Source organism: Melopsittacus undulatus, chromosome 8 (assembly GCF_012275295.1).
Source record: "Melopsittacus undulatus isolate bMelUnd1 chromosome 8, bMelUnd1.mat.Z, whole genome shotgun sequence".
Lineage (NCBI taxonomy): Eukaryota > Metazoa > Chordata > Aves > Psittaciformes > Psittaculidae > Melopsittacus > Melopsittacus undulatus.
Window position 1 is genome coordinate 7060676 of NC_047534.1, and position 24054 is coordinate 7084729.

Consider the following 24054-nt stretch of genomic DNA (forward strand, 5'->3'; position numbering starts at 1 on the left):
AACCTGGACCACAGTGAATCCTAGTACACATGTGCCAACAGCCATGAGATGGCTAAGCTATGGCTTGGGATTTACCTCAGACCAAGGTAAGTGAAAACTAGAATCCCTGGATTTGGTGATTACTTGCTTGAGACTTGTCTTCTGAATTCATTATCCATTATGGGAACTCTAATACACCTGTCTGGACTTTCTCTGGCAATGTTGCCCCAGAAGTAGAGCTCAACAGTCAGTAATCTCTGAAGGCAAGAAGCCTGATAACAAAAAAACCTGCATGGGCTGGTCAGAAAATATTTGATGTTCACTTTCATCAGCTCCATAAAACATTTTGATTTCCACATGACAGAGGAAAGGAAAGCCCTGAAGGGTATCAAAATGGCCATGAGCCACTAACTTGTGTCATCCTTGCCTCAAAGAAATGGCAAACTAAGGCTTAGCATGAATTGGGAAAATAATTTCCAGAAATGAGGGTCTTATTAACAGGTGTTACAAGACATTTTCACAGCATTATTGGTAATACTGAGAAACAGTTGTGTTCATTCTTCTTCAAGATATGAGGGGGCAAACTGGATGGAATGGTCTATAAGCATGATTGGGACACAGACCTCAACTTAAATGAAACAACTATGAGCTTAGCTTGTTTAGCTTAGCACAATGAAGGCTGAGAAATAATGTAATTCCCTTCTATAAATATTCCTAGAGGAGTAAGTATTATGGAGGCAGAAGAACTATTTCAAATAAAGGAAAATGTTGGCATAAGTAAAAACTAGTGTAATGTTTAGGCTGAAAATTAAAGAGGAATGCGTAGAAAGAAGATTCAGAATAACCAGTATCAGCAATTGGAGGCAAGCAATCTGAATAAAGACCTGTGTGAAAAAGATCATGTCTTAGATTTCCTTTTCAACAAATACTGGGATGTTTCAATAAGATGTTCATAGCTTCACAAAACTGAAGTGCTACTTTTAACGGAAAGCCTTAAAGATTTTAAAAAACTGTTTTCCCCCATACAACTCAGCTAAAACCATTCTAACATAATTGCTTTCCCCCAAGCTGCAGTCTTTATGAATAAATGATCTAATAGGAGGAAAGGAAACAGCTATACCTATCAACCAGCATGCTGGCTTCAATACAACTGAAAGATATTGCCCTGTTTGGATTTTGTGGGTGATACAAAAAGATAAAAACAAAAGTGAACAGGTCAGAAAAAAAGGAAAAAAATACCCCCATCTCTTTATTAAACTTACATAAAAGAATAAATTTGCAGGCACTTGTTTAATAACATCCCAAATTCCAGTTGGAAAAACGCATTTTAGCAGATTTTTGAAGTATCATCTTTTCAAACTATTCTTTTATGTGTATGAGTTCTGTCCTTGGTGAGCAAAAATTGTTTCCTGCATCAAACACTGGTGAATGGCCTTACATTTCAGGGTGAATGTGACAGATTTCAAAACAGCATTCATCTTGTCCTTTAACACAGGACTGTGCATGTGGTTTAATGAAATAAAAGGCCTGTAGTTTTCCCAATATGATTCAGAGCCATACCCAAAGGAGACGGGGGAGAGAAGGGATTCCAGTAAATATTTAAATCCAAATCCTCTCCTTCCTTCCTTCCTTGTGGCTTACAGCTGAGGTGGGAGGAAGTATATTCAGTCACTTCTGAATAGGTAAATAAGGAAATTACTTCTGTGATATTTTAGTCCTAGCTTCATCCAAGGTCCCCATTTAAATTTGGGTAACCGACACTTTCAACACACTTTCTTAGACAATACGGTACCTGACAAGATGACAGCATGTCTGGCTACAGGACTAGGTCTCAGCAGATCATATGCAAAAGGCAAAGCAGGCAAATGCTTTAGGAAACAGGCTGCTAAGGGAATGACAGGGGACCTGCTTTCAAGGATTATGAAGGTGGCAGCCGCTGGAGAAGAGCTGTCACCACACTTTCCTAGCAGTAGTCTCCAGAGCTCTCCCTCCACCTTCAAAAACAAGCTGACCCTCCATTTCTAGAGCCAGCCCAGCATCCACAACAGTGGTGGCAAAGCTCTGTTTCATATTCAGCTGTGTGTAGAAGAACACATAGCAAGGCCACTCACTCCTGCTCTGAATTTCCCCCAATATAAATAACTGCCAAAATGCAAATGCCCTGTAGGATGTGCCCTGTAGGGCACATGCCATTGTATTTTAATATCCACCAGACTTCCAGGGAGTTATTTGCTTTCCACTTACTAGTGTTAATGCTGGTTTTATTTATTTAATCCTTACATGTTTATACTCCTGTGAAAGCAAGTTATTCTATCACAGGACCAGTACACAGAGTAACACATCTAATGAAACAAAGCGGCCCCAGCTGATCTCATTTTTGTTCTTGTGGGTTTGCTCCCGTTTAATTCATTGAATAAAATATTCTGGGCCACACTACTAATGCACAAAGAATATAACAACTTCTCTGATAATGAACAACTCACCTCCTGATCTTTGCAAATGACCTTCCTAATCTATCATTTTAGCTTCAGAGGAGACAACAGCCCACAGCCAGAACCAAAGTTGCAGCAAAGTCCCACAACAGACAATATGGGTTTAGATTATACAAGATCAGTGGACACTGTCTAATTGACATTAATCACTAATGTGGCACAGCTTTACTCACTACATGAACCTTACTGAACAGTTCTGGCATCTGGAAAGCTTTAATGGTGTCGTGGTTTAAACACAGCCACGCAGCTCATTCACTCACTCCCACTCTTCCTCCCCCAACTCCCGGAGAGTTGGGGAGGAGAATCAAAAGAATGTAACTCCCACAGGTTGAGATAAGAACAGTTTAATAACTAAGGTATAACACAAACTGCTACTACCAATAATAATAATGATAAAGGAAATAACAAGTGAAGAGAATACAACACATCACCACCTGCCAACCGATAACTCGCCTCACCCCCACAATCCCGTAGCCCTTTTGGGTAACTCACAGTTACATTCTGGACATGACATGCTGTGGTATGGAATACCTCTTTGGCTAGTTTAGGTCAGGTGTCCTATCTCTGCTTCCTCTCGACTTCCCTCCTCCCTAGCAGAGCACGAGACTCAGAGAGTCCTTGGTCAGACCAAACATTTAAGCAGTAACTAAAAACATCGGTGTTATCAGCACTGTTCCCAGGCCAAAAGTCAAAAAACCAGTGCTGCACCAGCTACTAAGGAGAAAAAATGACTGCTACTGCTGAACCCAGGACAAATGGCCTTTTAAGAAAAAAGATTTTGCATTAAAGTTTATTCCCAGGGTACTTAACCCAAAGAATATATAAATACTGGATAGGCTGTGCAACTTGTATGTGCATGAAGCTGCTGAACTGTGAATGTGTGTCACTCAGAGCACTGAACACAAGGATACAAATAACAGTTCCATAGGTTTCCATGTCAGCAGGCTGTCCAATACCAAACCACTGAGATTCATATATAAAACCTCACCTCTGTCATTCTAAAAAGTAGGTGTATTTGGATCAAACTTTGATTGAGGTTAATCTCTTGTGGTCAAGCCGAAGAGATGCGGGAAGGACAAATCACCTCCCAACAATGAAAAATCCACTGTGTGAATTTGAGCTGTTTACCAAGAAGAAGTATACACATGTAAGACACAAGCAAGTATTTTCTTGGTGGCATTGTAATTACATGAGACAGACCCAGCTTTCAGAGGGATTTGATGCCATGTTCTTTTATATTCCAGTTGCAATAGCTGAGTGCCATCCAAAACGCAACTAAGCTGAAAGAGGCAGAAAAACAAAAACATCTCCTTTGTCCCAAATGAATTCAACTTCATTAGTTTTGGCAGCTTTTCTAAGATCAGAAAAAAATATCTGTTTGATCTTTCCCTTCTTTCAGCTTAAGGTCAATGATGAAAACAGGATCAGCTCAGTGACTGCACTTGCAGTTCACAATCTGTTGGATAAACCTACTAAGTACCATTTTGACAGCTTTGGAAAAAAGGTAAAAAAGTACAGAGACTTTTTATAACATCTTTACAGAATGGGGAAGATTGTTGCTTTCTCAGGTAGTTAAAAGCCTGGACCATGAGGCATAACAATTCTGTCCTAATCTTCTTTTTGCAATAGACCTACTTCTTGTCAGCCAGCACACCATTCACATCAGAACTTTCAGAGACGCATGTCACAAGCTTGACACACAAACCAAATTTAGTCCCCTGTAAAAAAAACATTTGCAGAATAGCTTGGGATCAGTAGGTTTCCCTGGTGGCAGGAAACGTGAGAAAGGGGTTCTTCATGAAATACGCAACCAGACTTGTCTAAGAAGTTGCATCTGATGTACCCTGTCCTGCTATTCTTTGAGGTGTGGTTTTCAAAAGGTCCAGACAGATACAGCAGTCCTTGAAATGCACTGGGCTTTGAATTCCCCTCTGCCTTACTGCTGCTGAAAAAAAGGTAAATCCTGAAGAAGATGAACATACAGATAATGTGAAGCTTGAAGAGAATATTCACCTGCTTCAAACCCTATTTGGTTAATTCTCTAGAAAGGTTTAAGCAGACAGTACTGTGGACTGGGAAACACAACTGATTATCAGCTTCCGAGATTTAAGGATTAGACTGAATACTCTATTTTAAAAAAACAAAACCCAAAACAAAACTAAATTTTCCTCTGCTCTTGTAATGGACTAATTCCATTCAGAAAATCTTTCACAAACGAAGTATAAACTTTCAGGGAAAAAGAAAGTAATTCATAACAAAGCAGGACAATGCAACAGGAAATATTGTTCAGGGGGACCTTAGAGTGGCCTAGAGGCCTAGAGGACCTAGAACTGGGTTCCTTACAGAGCCTTGCAGTGTTTCAGTGGGGGAAAAAAACTGTCTCTTGTTCAAATATTGAACAATAATGAGCAATTCATTCAGTCTTATTGGGATTTCAAATATTCATCCCAGACTATCATCATTCTCTAAAAGAAAACCGATGTCTGTTTCATAAGAGAGGTTTTGTTGTCTGACAGAACTAGAAGTGAAGTTTTCACCTCCAGTCACACCACTGTACACAGTAAAACTGTGAACCTGATGAACAAAGGCGTCACTAAGCCATCTTTATGTCTTCTCATTGTTAGGCTGGCTGAAAACCAAACTTCTTGCTCTAGGATAAGGTTGGAATAGTTGGAAATATGCCTTAAACAACTGTGGTTCAATCCATCAAGAAGGTCCATATGGAAACCTAACCTGGCCTTGAACACTGATTGGGATGGGGCAGCCAGAGCTTCCCTGGGCAATTTGTGTCAGTGCCTCACCACACTCACAGGGAAGAAATTCTTCCTAATATCTAATCTAAATCTATCATCTTTCACTTTAAAGCCACTCCTCCTCATCCTATTACAACTTGCCCTTGTAAAAAATTTCTCTCCAGGTTCCTTGTAGGCAAATTAGTTGCAAGCTTCTTACAAAAACACTAGTTATTAGTCCAACCCTATTCCCATTTAAATGAATGGGAAAATGTTAACATTTTTTTAACCAAAAGCCAGACCAAACATGAATAAAAATAACCTAAAAATTATTACCAATTAGCTTAGTGCTTAGTGGGAAAAATCTGCTGTGCTGAACACCATGTTTTGGTTTAGGTTTTAGGATCTGGAAAACAGTCTGGTTGTCAAAGTCAGTTATGTCTATCACAATATTTTTGATTCATCCTGTATGTTATTTGCACAATGTTTGCTTGATGACACTGTGTATAGTGACTTCTGAGCTCTGTAAGAATTTCAACGAGGTACCCAAGAAACACAGCATACATAGAACTTCATATTCCTACCTATAGCAAAGAATCACTGAAAATTCTGAAAAAAAACTTATCTGAGAGAAAAAAAAATGAAGAAATAGTTCTTTTGGTTCCCAGACATTCTAGTAAATAAAGAGAAATAGGACAAATTATAAGGAAAACCCCAAAACACCACATTTGAGACACCAAAATACTAAGCTGCTTTGAGTAAGTTCTTGAGAACCCAAGGTAAAAAGTTCTAATAACCAAAAGAAAGTCTATTATAGCACAAAGTGTTATGATATCAATAACTGTTAATGAGCAACTTCAGGAGCTACTTGCAGTAAAAATCTTCTGTCACTTTTAGAGGGATGTGGCTCAAGCCTATCTGAAAAGTAGTTTAAGATTATGGGAAAACTACTTGAATTGCTAACCAAACCTTGTCCATCAGGTTACTAATGGAGTATTTGATATAATCAGGATGTTCATTAGTCAATAAATGTCTCATGCTCACATTGGATTTTGCCATTGCTGACAAATGTTGCAGCTGGAGTATCAAGTCCCATTCACCAGTTAACAGGAAGAGCAACTCTAAAGTCAGCATATCAGAATGATACGTGGTATTTAGCCTCAAGGATGAACAAGCTCTGACCTAATTAGTGCTTAGCTAGGATTGATTTAGATTTAACCTAGTCAAAAGTGAAATTAGCTCATTTACTTCCAGCTGAAATTTACTTTCAGCTCAGTTTGTGTTACTACATTTATATATATATAGCAGGATGTGCAAAGAAGTGTCTTATTTAAAGCAGCAGAGTATCCCCTGTACAAAAGATAAAGCCTTAGCACAACCCTGCTGCTCCCCACACATGCACCATTTGGCTTTAGTACGATGTCCTGCATTTTTTGCTGTGCTTTCTCTACATTTGGAACACCAAAAATCTCATGGTCATCCTGAGAAAGGAAAGAAATGCACTTTGGTAGGTCTTTCTAGTATAGTGTTGTATTCCAGCCACTATTTCAAGCCTCTTATATCTATCTGACTGGTCAGTGCCTCTTCTTGCAGAGCACCTTTGGGAGGTGTAGCTACTCCTTTCAGCCCACAGGAGGCATGTTTGGAAACAGAAAGCTAGGAAGTAACTCATCCTCTTTACCCAAGTACAATTGGTGAGTTTAGGGGAGTGCTGCTGTAAAACTATTTCCCTGTGACCGATTTTTGTAACCAAACTGCTGCCAGTAACAGTGAACACAAAACAAGAGAGAACGACAGAGAGAAAAAGAGCAGAAACACAAAGAAAACACCTTAGAAAAACAAATCGAGAAAATACCCTAATTCCAACATACTTACAGTCGCTTGGGTTCTAGTCAGGAATTTCATATATTACACTGCATAAAACTGAGACTTCTACAAAGCATTTGAAACAAAGCTCAAGTGTGGAAATATCTCCACAGAGGCAATGCTTCATTGCACTTGTACAGAAATACAACTGGAACAGAATTCCTGGATCTCAAGGCCAATTTTGGACAACTGGTGACAACCAAGTCTTTGGGAAGAAAATGCCAATTTTCTAGAGTGAATTCCCTATGACAGCTCAAGTCTGGAATGTGTTAATACACGATAGTGGTTATGGAGATCCACTAAGAGACCAAACTAATGCTAAAGGAGCCTGTGAAAACATTCAACTGAGTCAGTGTTAATCTTGGTTTGGGGGTTTTGTTTAGATCTGTGCATTTATTAAAGCAGCCGGCTTTCAGCATCATTCAAGAATAACTAATTCAGCAAAGCTGATGTTAAAGAGCTGCTGCAGGTAGAAAATGAAGAGGCTGCTCCTGTAAGTCTTTGCATTTTTTGCTCTTTAAGACTTTTTGACCCAAGAAAAGCAATTATCTGTCAATGGAAAACATCCAAGGACATGATAGATCTCATTCTGTTTGCGTTCTGTTGGCTTTCAGAGAATTCTCTGTTCCAACAGTCAGCTTATATTAATTTAAATGGTCTGAAGTACTGACTGTAGATTTGAGAAAACAATGTCATAGCCTCAGAGAGCTGTGTTATGTTTGATACATAGCAAAACAGGAACCTTTTAGATAGTTTTGCAAAAGAGAGAGTTAGAATGCATGAAGCATCAATTCATTTTCAAATTACTGCATGTAGTGAAGGTAGAGGAAATCTTTGGGGATACCTGTCAGTGCTTCCAGCAATTGTTCCTGCTGTTTCTAATGCAATGCCAATACTATGTGGCAGTTTTCTTTTTCTTTTGTACTGAGGATTTATTATTGTTACTGATACATTGCAAAAGAATTATGTGCCAATTACCACTACATTGTGAATAATCTTTTTTTAAGATATTGCAACAGGTATCCCTTTATTCCATCCCAATGTTGTCTACTTTCTGAGCACAGGAAAATCCAACTCATCACCTGACTACAGATAACTCGATGGCTTGGATTTAATTTCAGAATAGAATCCCAGATTGGTTTGGGTTGGAAAGGACTTTAAGATCATCTATTTCCACCCCCCCCTGCCATGGGCAGGAACGCCTCATTACAGCATGCCTCACTACACCATGTCGCCCAAGGATCTGTCCTACCTAGCCTTGAACACTGACAGTGATGGAGCAGTTACCACTTCTTTGGTCAACCTGTTCCAGTGATTCACCACCCTCACAGTAAAGAAGACAGGGAATTGAAATCTTCCGTGTATTGCTATAGAAGAGCCAGAGGGCTGTCTCAGGTTAGTTTACAACAATGAAGTTCTACATTCTCACTCTGTCTGCACACCTCACAGTGATGCCCAGCTTACACCAAAAATAAAGATAATGTGGAAGTCACAGTGGCATATCTGAGTATTTCACTCTCTTTGAAGGACTAATTTGAAAACAGAGAGGTTTATCCTTCTATTTTAATTATGTTGAAAAAAAAAATCATGCTAGAGAGCCTTTAATTACTTTTTTCCTGGTTTTAAGAAAACAGAGGTTAACATAGCGGGTAGGCAGAACTCAAACTTTTAACTACTTTTATTTCCAAGGAGAAACTACAAATATTTATAAAGCAGCAGTCTCAGTGATACACCTTAGCATTATTTGGAGGATTTTAGAAGACTGCACTCTGCAGTATAATAAAGACAGACAAATTAATGAAAATATATGCAAATAATATTGATGTCCCCTAAAGATGCTTTAAATTTGGCATCGATTACATTTGTGTATCTTTATGACTACTCAGATACTGCAATTTCACAGAGATAAAACTAATTTCCCAACCAATTGATTTTTTTTTTAATGTTGGGAAGTTATTAATATTTGTATTTTTTAATCTTTACAGCTCACAGTATTTAAATGACCGTTTAAAAATGCTGATTAGATGAAGACTACAGAAATGGTTATAATGTGTCATAAAAAACAAATTGTTAAAAAAGTCGATAAAATAATTACTCTTGTTCTTTGTGACTAAGTATTCCATTTAAAGTATGAAAAGAATCTTTACTCTTCAGCTTAATAGCTATCAGAGCACAGGCTGGGAGATGAACCATACATGCATGAAATCCTTGGCCTTTCTGCTGTAACCTTACTGGACTTGCCTAAGATCACCCAGATCAAAACCTCCAGTTTAGCCACAAATAGTGTGGTTTACACTTTTTTGAATGAAGACCAGTAGCAAGTTAAGAAAGCAAATACAAAAATCAGTGACCCACCTTTGTATTAAATATAGTATCAGCTCCACAGAAATCCCCGAGATTACCAGTAACTGCTGTGATATGAACCACAGAGCTTATTTTATACTGCAGTTCCAAGTTTTATCTCCTCGAAGAAAGCATTTGGCAGTACTGGAATAAAAGATGGCACAACTATGGAGAGACTCCAGTTTCATGACCCTTTTATATCTTTAGTTTACTGCACAATGGATTGGAGATTGCAGGAGCTTTTCTTTTGCTGGATAAATGAAAGCTATTAATTAGGTCCTTGTAGTGGAACACTTAGGAAATATCGTGGGCTCTTCATTAGCATAAATGCCGATATATAGCACAGCTACTAATGCAAAAAGCAAAAAACTTTTAGTGAGAAGGATGAGGGGATAGGAGAGAATCAATATTTTTTTTTCTGCTTCATTTAATTTAAACATTTTACGTCTCTCGTTTAGGAAGTGAACACTAAGTGAAAAACCTCAGCATTAAACTGTACACATAGATCAATCAAGTAAACTGCATGCTCATTTACACCTTGTTTATAAGTTTTCTCCTGAAGTCAAAGCTACACAGATGTCTCTGAATAAGTCATTTGAGGAAGGTCCACACTTAGTCTACCCCATGTATGAATCACACACAGTTTCTTCTTTCACCCACAGGAATGTAAATGAAGAGTAATACCAGCAAGGTCAATGTGAAAAGAGAATTTTAGTCATAGTTTGCATATTTGGGCTCAGCTTTCTGATAGCTGGCACTACTGCTGAGTGCAGCAGGAAGTACTCAGGAGCCAAGCAGTGTTTAAGATTGACCAAATTCACTTCTTTGTTCCCACAATGGAAATTATGGATAGCAGGAAGCTTTTCAACTCATCTGAAGACACAATTACAGCATCCAGCCCTTTGAAGGCAAAGGTAGCTAGAGAATATAGATGAGCAGAGATATCGTATCTTCCCAGATGATGAGCATTCAAGGGGTCTTGCACTTTATGTTGCCCCACTTGTGAGCAATACAGATCATTTTAACAAATACATGGTGCCTATGACACTGAATTTTACTTGCCTTATCATTTCCTTATCACTCTTCTCTTGGAGGAAATTGCTTCCCAAATTGTTAACCTTGCAGGTTTCTCTGTGCCAGACTGTAGACACATCAGTAACATGACCAGTGTCATTCATGTCTTCTGTAATGGAATTCTCCTCTTTGCAGACAGCTGGCAAAAGTTTATGCAATTAAATGGCAGCTGAGCAGTGCAAAATAGCTCTGTGAAACCCCATACAACGGAGAATGTATCTCTCCCTTGTAAATAGCTCTATTGATTTTTTATGGTCAAGACAACCCCTTGAGCCTAGTTAAGCGAAACATTTTTCTTAAACAGCTGTCTATTTTTCTTTATGCTGTATTTTAAATCGGGAGGGAGTGGGATATGTATTTATCTAGGAACCATGTATAAAACCTGAAAAATAGGGATATAAATGAAATACTTTTTCCTAAGAAAAACAACATCCATGTAAAACATTCCTTATGTTCCCTTTTACTTGAGTTCCAGTGCAGAGTTTCAGTAAATTTATTCCATGGTATGAATACAGAACTAATGCCAAAATATTTATATGGCCCATAACTCACAGACCCATTTCAGCAGCTAATCACAGTCATTAGTTTTTGATTGCTTTGACAACAAATTTGACAGCAGCACTGAGGAGCTTAAGAACAAGAAATATTTTGCACATTCCTTATTGGCTCCACTTCATTTTTCATAAACCAAACAAATGACAAGTTTACACTTTGTGCTCTCTCCTGCATGTCTGTCCACACCACACACCCATTTGCTAGTAATGCGATTGGTGCTTTTAATCGGGATAGTTTTAACATTGTAACCCACTGAGGAAAGAGAAAGTTGTATTAGGAAACAGTTGGATTTAGAAGCAGTTGGGAAAACTATGTCTTAGTCTGGGACACGCTAACAAATCTCAAGCAAGTATTTTCTGTAAACCAGAATTAGCAGGCTAATTATCTTCTAGTTTTGCTATGAACCCATTAAATACAGCAGTAATAGAGACAATTCCGAACAGAAATAATTTTCCTGGTTTAATGTCACTTATTTAGAAGTAACATAAAGAAAAATCAGTGCAACTCCAAGCACAGCTGAACCTCTAAATTAGGACAAATTTAACTGCCCTCTTTTGACACCTTAAATGAGTCTAAGAAGTTATAAAACAAACAAAAAAAAGACCCACTTTCACTTAGAATTTTGAGTTTCAGTATTTTTTTTGTTCTGTTGTAGAACTTTAAAAAAACATTTGAGAAATAGCACAGAACTCTACACCCATCATAAACAGAGGGACCTTGCATACAGCCAACAGGCTGATGTGCTCACTGGACTCACAAAATCACAGAGCGGTTTGGGTTGGAAAGGACCTTAAGTCTCATCTAGTTCTAACCCCCTACCATGGGCAGGGACACCTTCCACTAGACCAGGGTACTCCCAAGTCCTGTCCAGTCTGGCCTTGAACCCTGCCCGGGATGGGGCAGCCACAGCTTCTGAACTGAAGATGACCCCAAAAAATCTCTGAATTCTTTGTCTCGGTTCATTCTGACTTAGATCAGAGGCTTAAATCTGTGCTATTCTGCTCTCTGGCACAGAGACTCCCTTTTAGCACTCCTGACTTTGTAAAAGATTAACTAATTCTGCCCACTGGACTCTTGCCAGTCCAGCAATCAGGAAATTCCCACTGGACACAGGATACCTGTGCTTAGTCCTAGTTCAGAATTTGCTATGATTCACTGTTTTTTTCTGTTTTTCTAGAAAAGAATGCTGGTTAGGGCTGAGGAAATCTTTGCAGCAAGGAGTATTTTTACGTCTCACAAAATACCTTTGCTTTCAAATGAACAAAAGAGAGAGGGTGCTGTGGATGCTTTCTGGTAACTTGATCCATAAATTTTCCTCCCTGAAGCACCTCACAGTTAATATGAAATAGTTTTACTGGGGTTTTATTAGCAACAGGGCATGTCCAGGAAGGAGAAAGAGATCATGGATCTCATGGGTAACCAGGAAAACTCTTTCTTTTCAAACCCCAGTCTGTTCAAGACAGCTTTCCAGAGAGAATGTAAGGTGGGCATGTTTCTAAGGAGGGTGCAACCCCTTGTTTCTTGCTTTGTAACTGTTAAGATAATGTGGTATTCTTAAAACAACACATCTGTGGGCAAAACCTGAGCTCCAGGTAGTTAGATATATTTTAACCTGGATAAAAAGAGAATGAATAAAATCAAAATGCCAATGGCCTGGATAAGTCGAATATTCAGCTGTCTTTAAAGCTCCTTATTTCCTCCTCCTTTTTAATGATAGTGATGTTCTGATTCTGAAGGTGTTGCAATTACATTGTACTGCATCCTGCCAATTCACATCCTGACGTGGTAACCTCATGCAGCACCACATGGACTTTGAGTTCTCTATTTCCATCTCCTCTGCCACACACAAGGGCAGATTTGCCCTCTGCATTTTCTTTCCACCAAATTCTCCCATGTGTTTTGTTGTTGTGGTTGTTGGCTTGTTTTGGATTAGAACTTGATCGCACATACTGGCTGACTTTAGAAGACACTTCTGAAGACAAACGAATGTTTTAAGACATTTCCCCATCCAGTGAAAAACACTGCTCTGAATGAGAATCTTGTCACCAGAAAACATTTAAAGAGATATTATAAAAGTTACAGGTCCCAGCCTCGAGAAAGAGGAAACAAAGAAGTTAGAGACATGGCTAAAGAAGATTTTCTTAACCTTGAAATTTCCCTTACCAAGCCATATGCTGCAGCTTCTCAAAGGGTATTGTTGCAGCACAGGGAGAACGATGAGTATTAGTTGAATAATCAGGATAGATTATCAAAATATATAAAATCAAAGTCTGTACCCTACAGCAAGTCATAAAGAAAAGCAGCCATCTGGATCTTAAGAAATGGTTTTAGCTTTGTCAGTAAGACTATTATAAGCACACAATATCGGCTGCTAATTACAAAAGCTACAACTGAGCATTCTCTCTCTCTCTCTCTCCAGGAATTTTTTTCCATACATGCTTCAACATTCAGAATTGTGATCTTCATAAAAGGGTCTTTAAGACTCTGGGGCTACAGGGGAGTGACTACAGGGACTCTAATTTCCTTATTTGCATCCCATGTCTAGAACAAGTCTGAACCAGTAAGTGCTAAGAAGTGTGTGCTCAGTCCTTGACCAGTTCTTGTTTTCTTGCTGATTTCACGAACCTTCTACATGGCATTATGAAAAATAACAAAGGCAGAAAGTCATCTGGAAATTATGACAAAGGAGCACGACTAAAGGTTCCTGAACCACACGTGTTTTTCTGGGGTTCTCAATCCCTACAATTTCTAAGTAAAGCAACAGCAAAAGCAAAGGCACATAAAGGACAACCAGAGAGAAAGGTATCGAAGAATAAGAAAACCCAGTCAAACAAATCCATCAAATTATTTTCCATTTTCACTTAGAAAGGAAGGAAAAATGCATGGGTTTTGTTGTTGTTTTTTTTTTTACCTGAGTGAGAATTTTTTCTTCTGCTTTAACTGATGATGCTGAAGTTTTATGTTCAACTTCTGGCCAGGAATATGCTTTCAAGAACAGCATCATTCTGAATACTACATGCCTTTTGTATTGCATTTAGAGGTTTCATATGAGCAACCATCTTTGTGAAAACATATGCCAAGAATCAGGCTAGTATACTTGCTCTTCTAACTGCTGCTAAGCTCATGAGCACTTAGCATGCTCTTAAACACAAGATTCTTCTCATTACTTGCCTAGACAAATGTTTTCTTTTTTCACAAAAACCTTCATGTTAAGATTTGGTTTCCATTCACTTTCCTACTCTCCTTTACAAACACATGTACCTCCAAGAACCTCACAGCTCTCTACTTCCTCAGCTGCAGCATTTTTAAACAGCCTGTGCTAGAATAACCATTTAGCCATGTCACAGAGCAGTCACTGGCTAAGCCAAGTTCTCAGCCCAAAAGGCCTGAATAGGAAATCTGTATTTAGTCTGTGTCTTTGATCAGCAGGTTCCTCATCCTGAAAAGACAACATAGGCCCAAGTAGTCAATCTGAAGCTGACTGCATTGAAAGACCTCAAATTTGTATTCTATACCAATATGGGAGATCATTACAGAAAATACAGCTTTTAGAAGTTACTAATTATAAAAGCTGGCTTTTGTTTGCTTTCCCTTTCAAATACCAAAAGACAATCTTCCTAAACTCAATAGTTAGCAAATTAGACCACATAGTCTTTCTAAATCAGAAAACTCACAATGTTACCAAAGGCATTTGAGATGCTGCTGTTCAGACTGTTTATATACACATGCATATAGAGGCACACGCATACATCACACACCTATCTTGCATTCACACAGCATTAATCTTCAGTGTAGTAAGCACACTGGAACACATTACAAGGCAGTGTTGCTCTCCCAAGCCATGGTCTACCATGACCAAAAAACCCCCCAACAAACCACAGTGAGCTACACATGGTGTGGACCTTTGATCCTTCTTCTAGATGCAATAGACAGCGTTATTAAATGGATACTTGCAGCCACAATAGATCTGGGACTGCTCAAAGCCATCTTAAAGATGGCTTGCAGAGTTTTTCACCCCTTCTACCAAGAGATCTCAGCAGTGGCCAGCAGAATGATTTTGAAGGGACATAACCTTATTTCCTAGTATGCACAGAGGAGGCATATAATTGTATGCTACCATTAAATATTAATTTATCTATACATATTTATAGGGTTTTCAAACCCAGAAGGTGCACCTTCATTCCTCTTGTCTAATATACCAGCCATCTCCACCAGAACAATACACAGCACAAACAGCCCTTCTTGCACTTAGGTGTGCAAATATTAGGTGTGATAAGCTCTGTTCACAGAGATTTCAGCAGACAAAGTTTCTTCAGGATGCATTCAAGTTTCCAGTTCAGGCTCTAGTTTAAAAAAAACCCTACTTTGTTTCACAGGATGAAAGGTGCCCTACTTACTGAGAAGACAAGTTACTTTTTTGCTCTTTTGATTTCCTGCCGGCCAAGATGTACAGATGGGTTTTGTTTAAAAAAGGGAGAGAGAGAAAAATAAAAAGGGACAGATGACACTGAAGTATAGAAGAGATTAACAGGGTCACTGGCTTGTACTCCTGGGGTCTGGCTGGAGGATTCCTGCTTCTTAAACCTGTGAGAAGCGAGAGATGACAGACTCATCACTCAATGAAAAGTGAGTTATGACTTTGCAGTATGAACTCCCTTGGCTGCTTTCCATTGCCTTGGCTCTTCAGGATGTGAAGGCTCATGGGAAAGCACCACTTTGATGTTTTGCTGAATTTTTCTGTGCAACATGTTAGACATGAGGCATATCAGATAAAAGTTCAAAGCATTTGGGCTAAATTCACACTTGATATTGATGATTTTCTGCACTGCTTCAGGTGACATTTTCAGCAGGTTATTTAATGTGCTAATAAGCATATAACCAAGACTGTCTGACTGGAAACAATAGGTCTTTTGTAAAACAATGTAGAACACAGAATCACACTAAACTTGACAGATATTAGGCTAAGATACACACAGAATTATCCAAGAACAGCTGGAAAGCATGCTAGCATCTTCATTATGCCAATAAGACAACAGAAGCTGTGCTAACAATACAGAAATGTGGCAAGAGCTGCCAAAGCATGTGTCATGTGAAATGCAGAACATCTTACATCTGGCATGAAACTGGTCCTTGAACAGAATAACTGCAATGCAATATGGTGAAAACAACCTTTATAAAATCGGCATGGAAAGACACCATACTCACAGGAAAAAAAAAGTACACATTAATCCTGCAGCCTAGATTCTTTTTTGTCTTGTATTTTGCTATGTTATCTTTGCAAAGAAAGGATTGCACTTACCTATATTCAAATCCTACTGAAGATCAAAAAAATGAAAACAGATCATCCAACCGGTTGCTGGTCTGAAGAATAAAGAGCCCATTTTATTTCAGGCCTCAATTTTTAATTATAATCATATCCCTTCTAGGTTTTTACTATGTTTCTCGGGATAGAGAGAGAAATCCGGGCTTAAGAGAGCTTTTGGTCTTGCAAATGGCTTCATGGCACAGTGCTACTGGGTTCATGTCAGTTCATAAACAAACTTGCAGTCTTCTCACAGAGGCAAAACAACCTGCTTTCAAATCCTACCATCCTTTCTGTTCCTGGCTGCCTTTTAATTTCTGTCCATCATGAACTAGAAGAGAAGGAGGAAAACTGACTCTTTTTACCTCCAAGAATCAATTCAGCACTTGTTTTTGTCTTCTTTTCTCCTGTTTAATTGCCAACCTTGTCGTGGGAAGGGTTCATCAAGTTACAGAGGCAACAGAATCTACTGGGATGCTGCAGGCAGGGAACCTGAGTGCCTTACTTTAAAGCATCCTCCCAAAGACTTTCAGACCAGGCTGACATTCATGTAGGGCTCTATCCTGCCAACTGTTATGCAGGAATTCTCAGAGCATTCTTTGCTTTGGACACAGGTACTTTGGATGGTTAAGATGAGAAGGAAGCATCTGGGTTTGGTACAGCTGTTTGCAGTTTGGCTTTTTGCTCCATGCTGTACTGCTGCTGCTGCCATGGAAACATGACCCTCATCAAATTAACGTACTCTCTGTATCTTTACACTTGCCATCTTGCAGGAAAAGCCAATGAGTGTCAGTCAGTAAAGCTTGTGACAGATGAGCAAGGAAAGAAGGCATCAGACTGTTCTGAACTTAAATGGATACTAAGGGCTAAGACCAGAGGAATATGGTCTGGGCATTAAAATAATCCTGCCTCGTTTCCAAAAAAATAACAAAACTGTTGAGTAAAGGAGATACCATTTTCAACTACTTTCTCCTGTAACAACCCCATTTTAACAGCAAGCACAGCAGGTTTAACTGTGACTTCTGACAGAAACTTCCAGGTTTTGAAATTACAAGTTCATTTTTAAAGCTTATGTATTTCCTCATATTCAATGCCTGAGAGCTCTATCACTGATAAGGATTGCAGCAATACTGAATAGATTCAGGAGAGGTCTGTGATTGGAAACATCTTCATTGGCATACCTGCCCTTCTGAGGGGAAAGCTCTGAAGTATTTTGTGCAGTGTAGGTATTCCTAAGTTTTCTGCTACCATTCCTTTTACTGAAGCTAGAGCATCAACTACATGCACTGGAGCAAACTTGCTGGCTCAACTGACACCAAGCCTTTCTAGCACATGATTCAGGTAATAAAGAACACTGAAACATACCACAGCTTAAAACAACAACAACAAAATGAAATCAAGCCAAATTCTCTCCTATTCCCTTTCAAAATAAGGAGCACTGCTTTTAGAGGATTGACACATCTTATGACTGTACCTGAAAGGCTGTGGCAGTCACGGACATGGAGAAGTAGTTAGAACAGGCTGTACCAACATAGGAAAACTAAGTTTGTGCTTTAAATTCACACATTTAGAGGGAAGAAAAGTATTCTGTACTTCAAAGAGTGAGAAAGTTAACATTTCTGGTTTGTGATCTCATCAACTTTGAAAATAAAAGTTAAACTTTTCAGAAGTTTATCAGAAGTATATTGTTTTCTTTGGCGTCAGAAATTCTCTTCTGAGCTGCACGCAAACTCTGGCTAAATATGAAGTCTCTGACTCACTCAGGTGATGGACAAGAACTTTGTCAAGAAGACTAGCAGAACCAGCAAGAAAAAAGCCACTGCCCTAGTAGGCAATTGATGATCTCTGGCCCAAATACTGTAACCAGATGTATGAGTATGTCTCATCTTGTTGACTTTGTTGCAAAATAATTCAATGGGATTCCACAGAACTGTCAATGTGAGTCCATCAACAAACTGAAAGTCAGCATAGCTGATAGAGACCTAGCACAAAACACCCTAAAACAGCCCTAAGATATGAATTCAATGACATTAAGCGACTGTACATCAAATGCATTAGCAGCCACCCTGCTGCTGCAGTTTACCACCTAATCTCTTCTGGTTTGTAAAGTTTCATTAAAACATATACCTCCTCATTTTTTTCTGTGCCATGTGAACATAGGCCTAAATTGTGGGACACTGTGGGCCAAGAGCTGCTGACAATGTCAAAGTCAGTGATAAGCTTCCCTTTAGTTTAGAGATGGAGAATTAGAAGCCTAAAATAATACAAAGTAGTAATAGATCTCTTGAAAAACATAGTATAACTTTCACTTGCAAAGCAACTTCCAAGAGATTGGTTGATATTGAAGTCAGAACATAGTGTTTAAACATCTCTCTGTGTAACTGAAGCCTTGCACAGAACTGCTACATCTCTTGAGAATGGGGATTATATTTCTTTCTTCATCTGAAAGGTGATTTCATGCTTCAGGAAGTAAAGAAAGTTTGTGCTTTGACAATATAAATGCAGATGCCTCCCATAATGATTGACACCAGAGGTCGTGCAAGTGGAGTTTCTTTTCGACTCCCAGTAGATCATGCAGCCAAGCGAATTAACGTCTTTTCAGGAATTAGAAAGTCAAAGTTTTGACAGCTGTGGCTTCTCCCCTTGAAATGGGTTCAGTCCAGGAGGCCTCCTTGAGGTCTCATCTGCTCCTCATAATTATCTCTTTTAATAGATAATATGAAAGCCAGTGACACTCAAAGCGTACTGTCATACAGAGGCGAATTTCCTTCCTGCAAAGGACATAAGTGGCAGTAAAAGAAACTATTACATACAGCAAGCAGTAATACACTCTGTCATAAAGAAGTATTAATTTCAGAAAGCCATCAGAAAACTATCTCTGTCCCAAACCTAAATGTACATCTCAAAATGAGAGACCTTTTCCAGCTTGTAACTGGAAGAATAATGCTGTTGGTGTAGAAGATAAGCAAAGTATATTCCTAACAAGTTGCTTTTGCAATTTGTGCTATCTTACCAAAGTGGGAATTTTCCATTACAATGGAAAAGCTATTGAGCTACAACCCAAATATTGTGACAAATAGTAAAAACTGCAGCTCAGCATTTTCCCATGCTGTGTATATCAGACAGCTGCTTAACTCTGCGTGAATAAAGGTATACTGAATACAACACACTATTGGAATATCAATAGGGTAACTATAATTCTTCTGTTCTCTTTTGCCTGATGGTAGGTTCATTTACCCCTTGCAGGCAAGTCTGTAAGATTTGAAGTAGATTATCCTCATGCTCACTTTTAGCCACACCAAGCCCAGCCACGTCTCTGCTAGAGCACTGCTCAGTCAAGCCCATTACTTGATGAATGGATTTTCTACTGTAGCCCATGCAAGTTTCAATGGGAAATCCCCACATGTGTAGACTCTCCCACTGGACAAATGGCTTTGTTTACAAACCAGTTCTTACAAAAGCCATCAGAGGCCCACTTGGCAGGATTTTCAGGAATCACTCTCTGCTATGCAAGATAGCAAAACTTTTCTCTAGGCACCACAGTAAACCTGATGTTTACACTGAGCTGTGACTTGCTATTCATCTGTTTTCTGCAGCTCCTAAACTGTACAAGCATATAATTCCTAACAATGGATGCCTTACCAGGTCTACCTTTAAGACAGCCCTTTGGTGCAACTGCTACCATGGAGCATGATCAACAGAGCTATTTAATTCACCACTCTTCTAAACTGAGTATCTTTGTATCATGTAGAAAAGATTTGCTTTTTTTTTCTTCGTTATATTTAAGTGCAAATGCAGACAAATCCATCCTATTTATAGCCCTTTTTATTCACTTTTTTATTTACATAATCACCAGCTTCTATTTTCAAACCCATAGAATATCACTGGTAAGTTCATGAAGTTATCACTGGCTCAGTGACGGCAGTGCATTACTATATATAATAGAAACTTCTTATTTGATATGCAGCTGGTGACTGGGAAGAAAATATCAAAATGGTAATATCATAAACCAAGAAAAGTGCAGTGCCTGGGAGAGAGGCAGAGAAAAAGAATATCAACAGGAAGTCTAAAAGCAAACAGAAGGAAAACCAGCATTAAGTCTACAGATATCTATGTGACAACAGAAAAACGACAGCAAGTATAATCCAAAAACACTACAAAAGCATAGGCTTTCAATCTTCATTGTCAAATATGAACTGACATGGGCTAGAAAACCACCCTGTACAGGTTACCATAGCACTGTCCATTTTCTCTGCAGTAACTGCTCCCTGGCACTATCAGAGACAAGAGAGTGGGTTTGCATTTCCCTGAGCTGATCTGGCATTTTGGTACCTTTTTCCTATATACCTCATTTTTCAGCCAGCTTCAGCCAAAAATATTTATTTAGCCCTGACCAACATCTGATGCTGATTGCAAAGAAAGTCTACACATAAAAAAAGGGAGTTACCTAGAAGGAGCATTCAAGTGATCAGACACTTGTCTAATATGCAATTGCCACTTTACTCCACAGCTTAATTCACTGCTGCTTCCTGACTGTCACTGCTGTGGAGCTGTGCACTGCAAAAAAGAAAGCAAGATACTACTCAGTTTGTTGGTGTCTCTCTCTCTAATTTCCAGGATTATATATTACACTGTGACAGGTAGTGCTGACTGTTTCAAAGGCAGTTTCTCAATGGTGAAGTTTGAGGAAACTCAGATTTGACAGCAGGAAACCACCACAGCAAATATACACACAATATTCTCCAGAATACATGTAAGCATTTAGCATTGCTGACTTGCACAAATTCTTACCTAGCCTTATACCTGTTACATCATCAGTGCCAAAGTATTTTAACAGTGTTGTGACTCTTGCTCTAGTGAAGACACAGTCATCTACCCCAGCTGAGGATCTGATCTTTTTGCCTCTTGAGCAGTGTCCAAGGCTTCCAGTGACCTATTTGGGAACTACTGAAACATTTGCATTCTTGGATGGAATATAACTAGACAAGAAGGAGCATAAAAACATTCTCCCAAAGCCAATTTGGAAATACTTCTTAAGTCATACTTGAAGCATTGATCATTGCCCAGCTGACTTAGACAACAGACTTCAAGGTTAACACTTCCTTTGACCTACTGTCATTTTCTCAAAGATAAAAATATCTTCAATTTCACACCGAACAGGACTCTCGATTAGAGAGATGACAGATAATGATTTAACATGTCTCTCTTTTTATTGGATCTCTTCCCTTCTCCTGTAACTTTTTCTCATGCTCCTTTTCAATCAGGTATTGGTTGAAGAATGTATGTGCCACATTAAGTAGGACATCAATCTTCCAGCTAGTGAAAAAGTGCCTATGTTGAAAGGAGCAGTTCTAGTCTGACTGAGAAGTCAACCAAATACATGCAGAGGCAGATTATGGGGGAGCAAGCTTCTCTTCCAGCTTTTCTGAACCTTGTATGACCTCTCTGTAGAAATGATTTTCCACATGAAAGGCACAATGTTTGGTGCTGTGCCCCTTGAAACCTATCACATGAAACAAAATATGCACACAAAATTAATGACAGATACCTGAAGAGGGAAAACAGAATTCCATAAAAATGAACCACCCTGGTTTTCATGCCTCTTTACCTTTTCATTCAATTCTTGAGTGCAACTTTGCTAAAACATTTAAAAAATAATGAAGTATGATAAATGGAGCTGTTCTTAGGATAGGAGCACTACAGCATCTTTTCATAGTAACAAGTTTTCAACATATAACAAAAGTAAGATATATTTAATTAATATATACTCCAGACAGCTGAGTAAACAGACCACATGAGAATAACAATACTATTAATACTCTACTTGTACTAGTCATAGAAACAGTCCATCTTCCTCTCTTTCCTCCACTTTCAACGCAATAAAAATTAAGGCACTTCCAAAGAGAAGCCTTCCATCTTCACAAAGGCTCATACAAAACAATGAAGTCAGTCCTGTTAATATGTGAGATGAAATTTAAAAACTCATTACAAGACTAGGCATTCATGGGAATCAAGGCCTTGGAGGCTGCCACCAATGCCCTAACATCATTGGCTCAAGAATATGGTGAAAATGGGCTGAGACACTGGGTCCCAGGAGTCCCTGGGGTTCAGAGAGCTCCTTTGGGGTACAGCATGGCCACAGCCATCCAAAGAAACGTGAGATTATAAGACACTTAGATCCCCTCAACTCAAGGAAATTTTGGGGATGTGCTCTATACCTCAGACTCTCTAGGTTTGATTTTAACTATTTCAAATTAATTAGAAAGTACAGAACATCTGGACAGTACTTCACAAGCATCAAGTAGTGTATATCGAGACAAAATTATTTATGTACACATTTCCACTATACCTTCATGAAGAATAAGACAAATATGTAACTACAGAGCACCACAGCTAATGAAAAATACCATCCTCCTTTCAAAACTTTCCTTTGATTATGCAAATAATGCCATTATAGAATCATAGAATAGTTAGGGTTGGAAAGGACCTTAAGATCATCTAGTTCCAACCCCCCTGCACGATGATGCTAAAAAGATAATAAAAATATGTTTGAAAACTGAAGGCTTCTGTTTCATTCTTCTGTTAGCAATTTCTAACATTGTTACCATTACTTTACCTTTTCTTTCTTTCATGTTTCTTTGTTACTCATTAACAGTCTCCAGCAGGATTGCAAATCAGACTCTCCGCCTTTGGTTTTCCCAGAGCACAGATGGGGAACATGATTGATGTCCTCATCACTTGCTTATAGTAGAATACTAACCTTTTGTATTGCTAATTTTGATCTGAGATGGGAAAAACACCAACATTAGTTAATAATAAAATAAAATAGTTAACATTTTTATTTCTTTTTCTTCTTGCCGTAGTAAAGATATTCCAGATTCCATGTCAGAGGAAGGAAGGAAGGAAGGAGACAAAAAGGGTGTTAGTTAATTACAAATAAATAAATATATAAATACAACCAAAGTTCAGGAAAGGTTAACTTCTGTCAATGACTACAGGGAACCACAGGGGAAAGATGGGGGAAAAAATAGAAGGGAAAACCAAAAAGAGCTATATTTTAATACAGAGTGCACCATAGTGTCATTCCTGTCAGTGCTAGTCTTCCTATTCCTTTCACTTTCTCTGTGTTTTACATTTTCACAGCAACCAGGAGGAAGGCAGGTCTTAAGGGGGCTGGTAGAGTAGCTCAGCAGACTGAGCCAGAAGCTCAGGTCTCTGCTATGAGCTCTTACATTAAACTGTATTTACTTCTGAGAAAGAGATCATAAAACAGGGAAGGAAAAAGAATATTGAAGCAATGCAACGAGACAAAAAAAAGCAGGAGAGATAGGTATTGCTCATACTAAAATGAGAAATACAGTTGTCCAAGCAAGTTGGCCTTTCAAACCTTTTACGTGCTTTAAACTTGCAAGTTAGCTAGTTGCTGTTAAGAGAAACAACAACACTAAGGAAAGAATTCTTTTGTGTGCCAATAGACACTAGGGTTCTACAAAAAAGCCCACACCAATTGCAAAGGCTGAAGAGATAATAACATATTCATCAGGCTACTAGCTAGCTAGCTTTGCACAGCAGTGCTTAGGCAGGGCCTTCCAGACAAAAACATTCTCCTGGGAATTGCACAGATTTCCTTCCAAACTCTACAGAAGCCCCTCAGCTTCTACCTGAAAATGGTTTGGGGGTTGTAAAACGCTTTGAGCTTTCACAGGGTAAA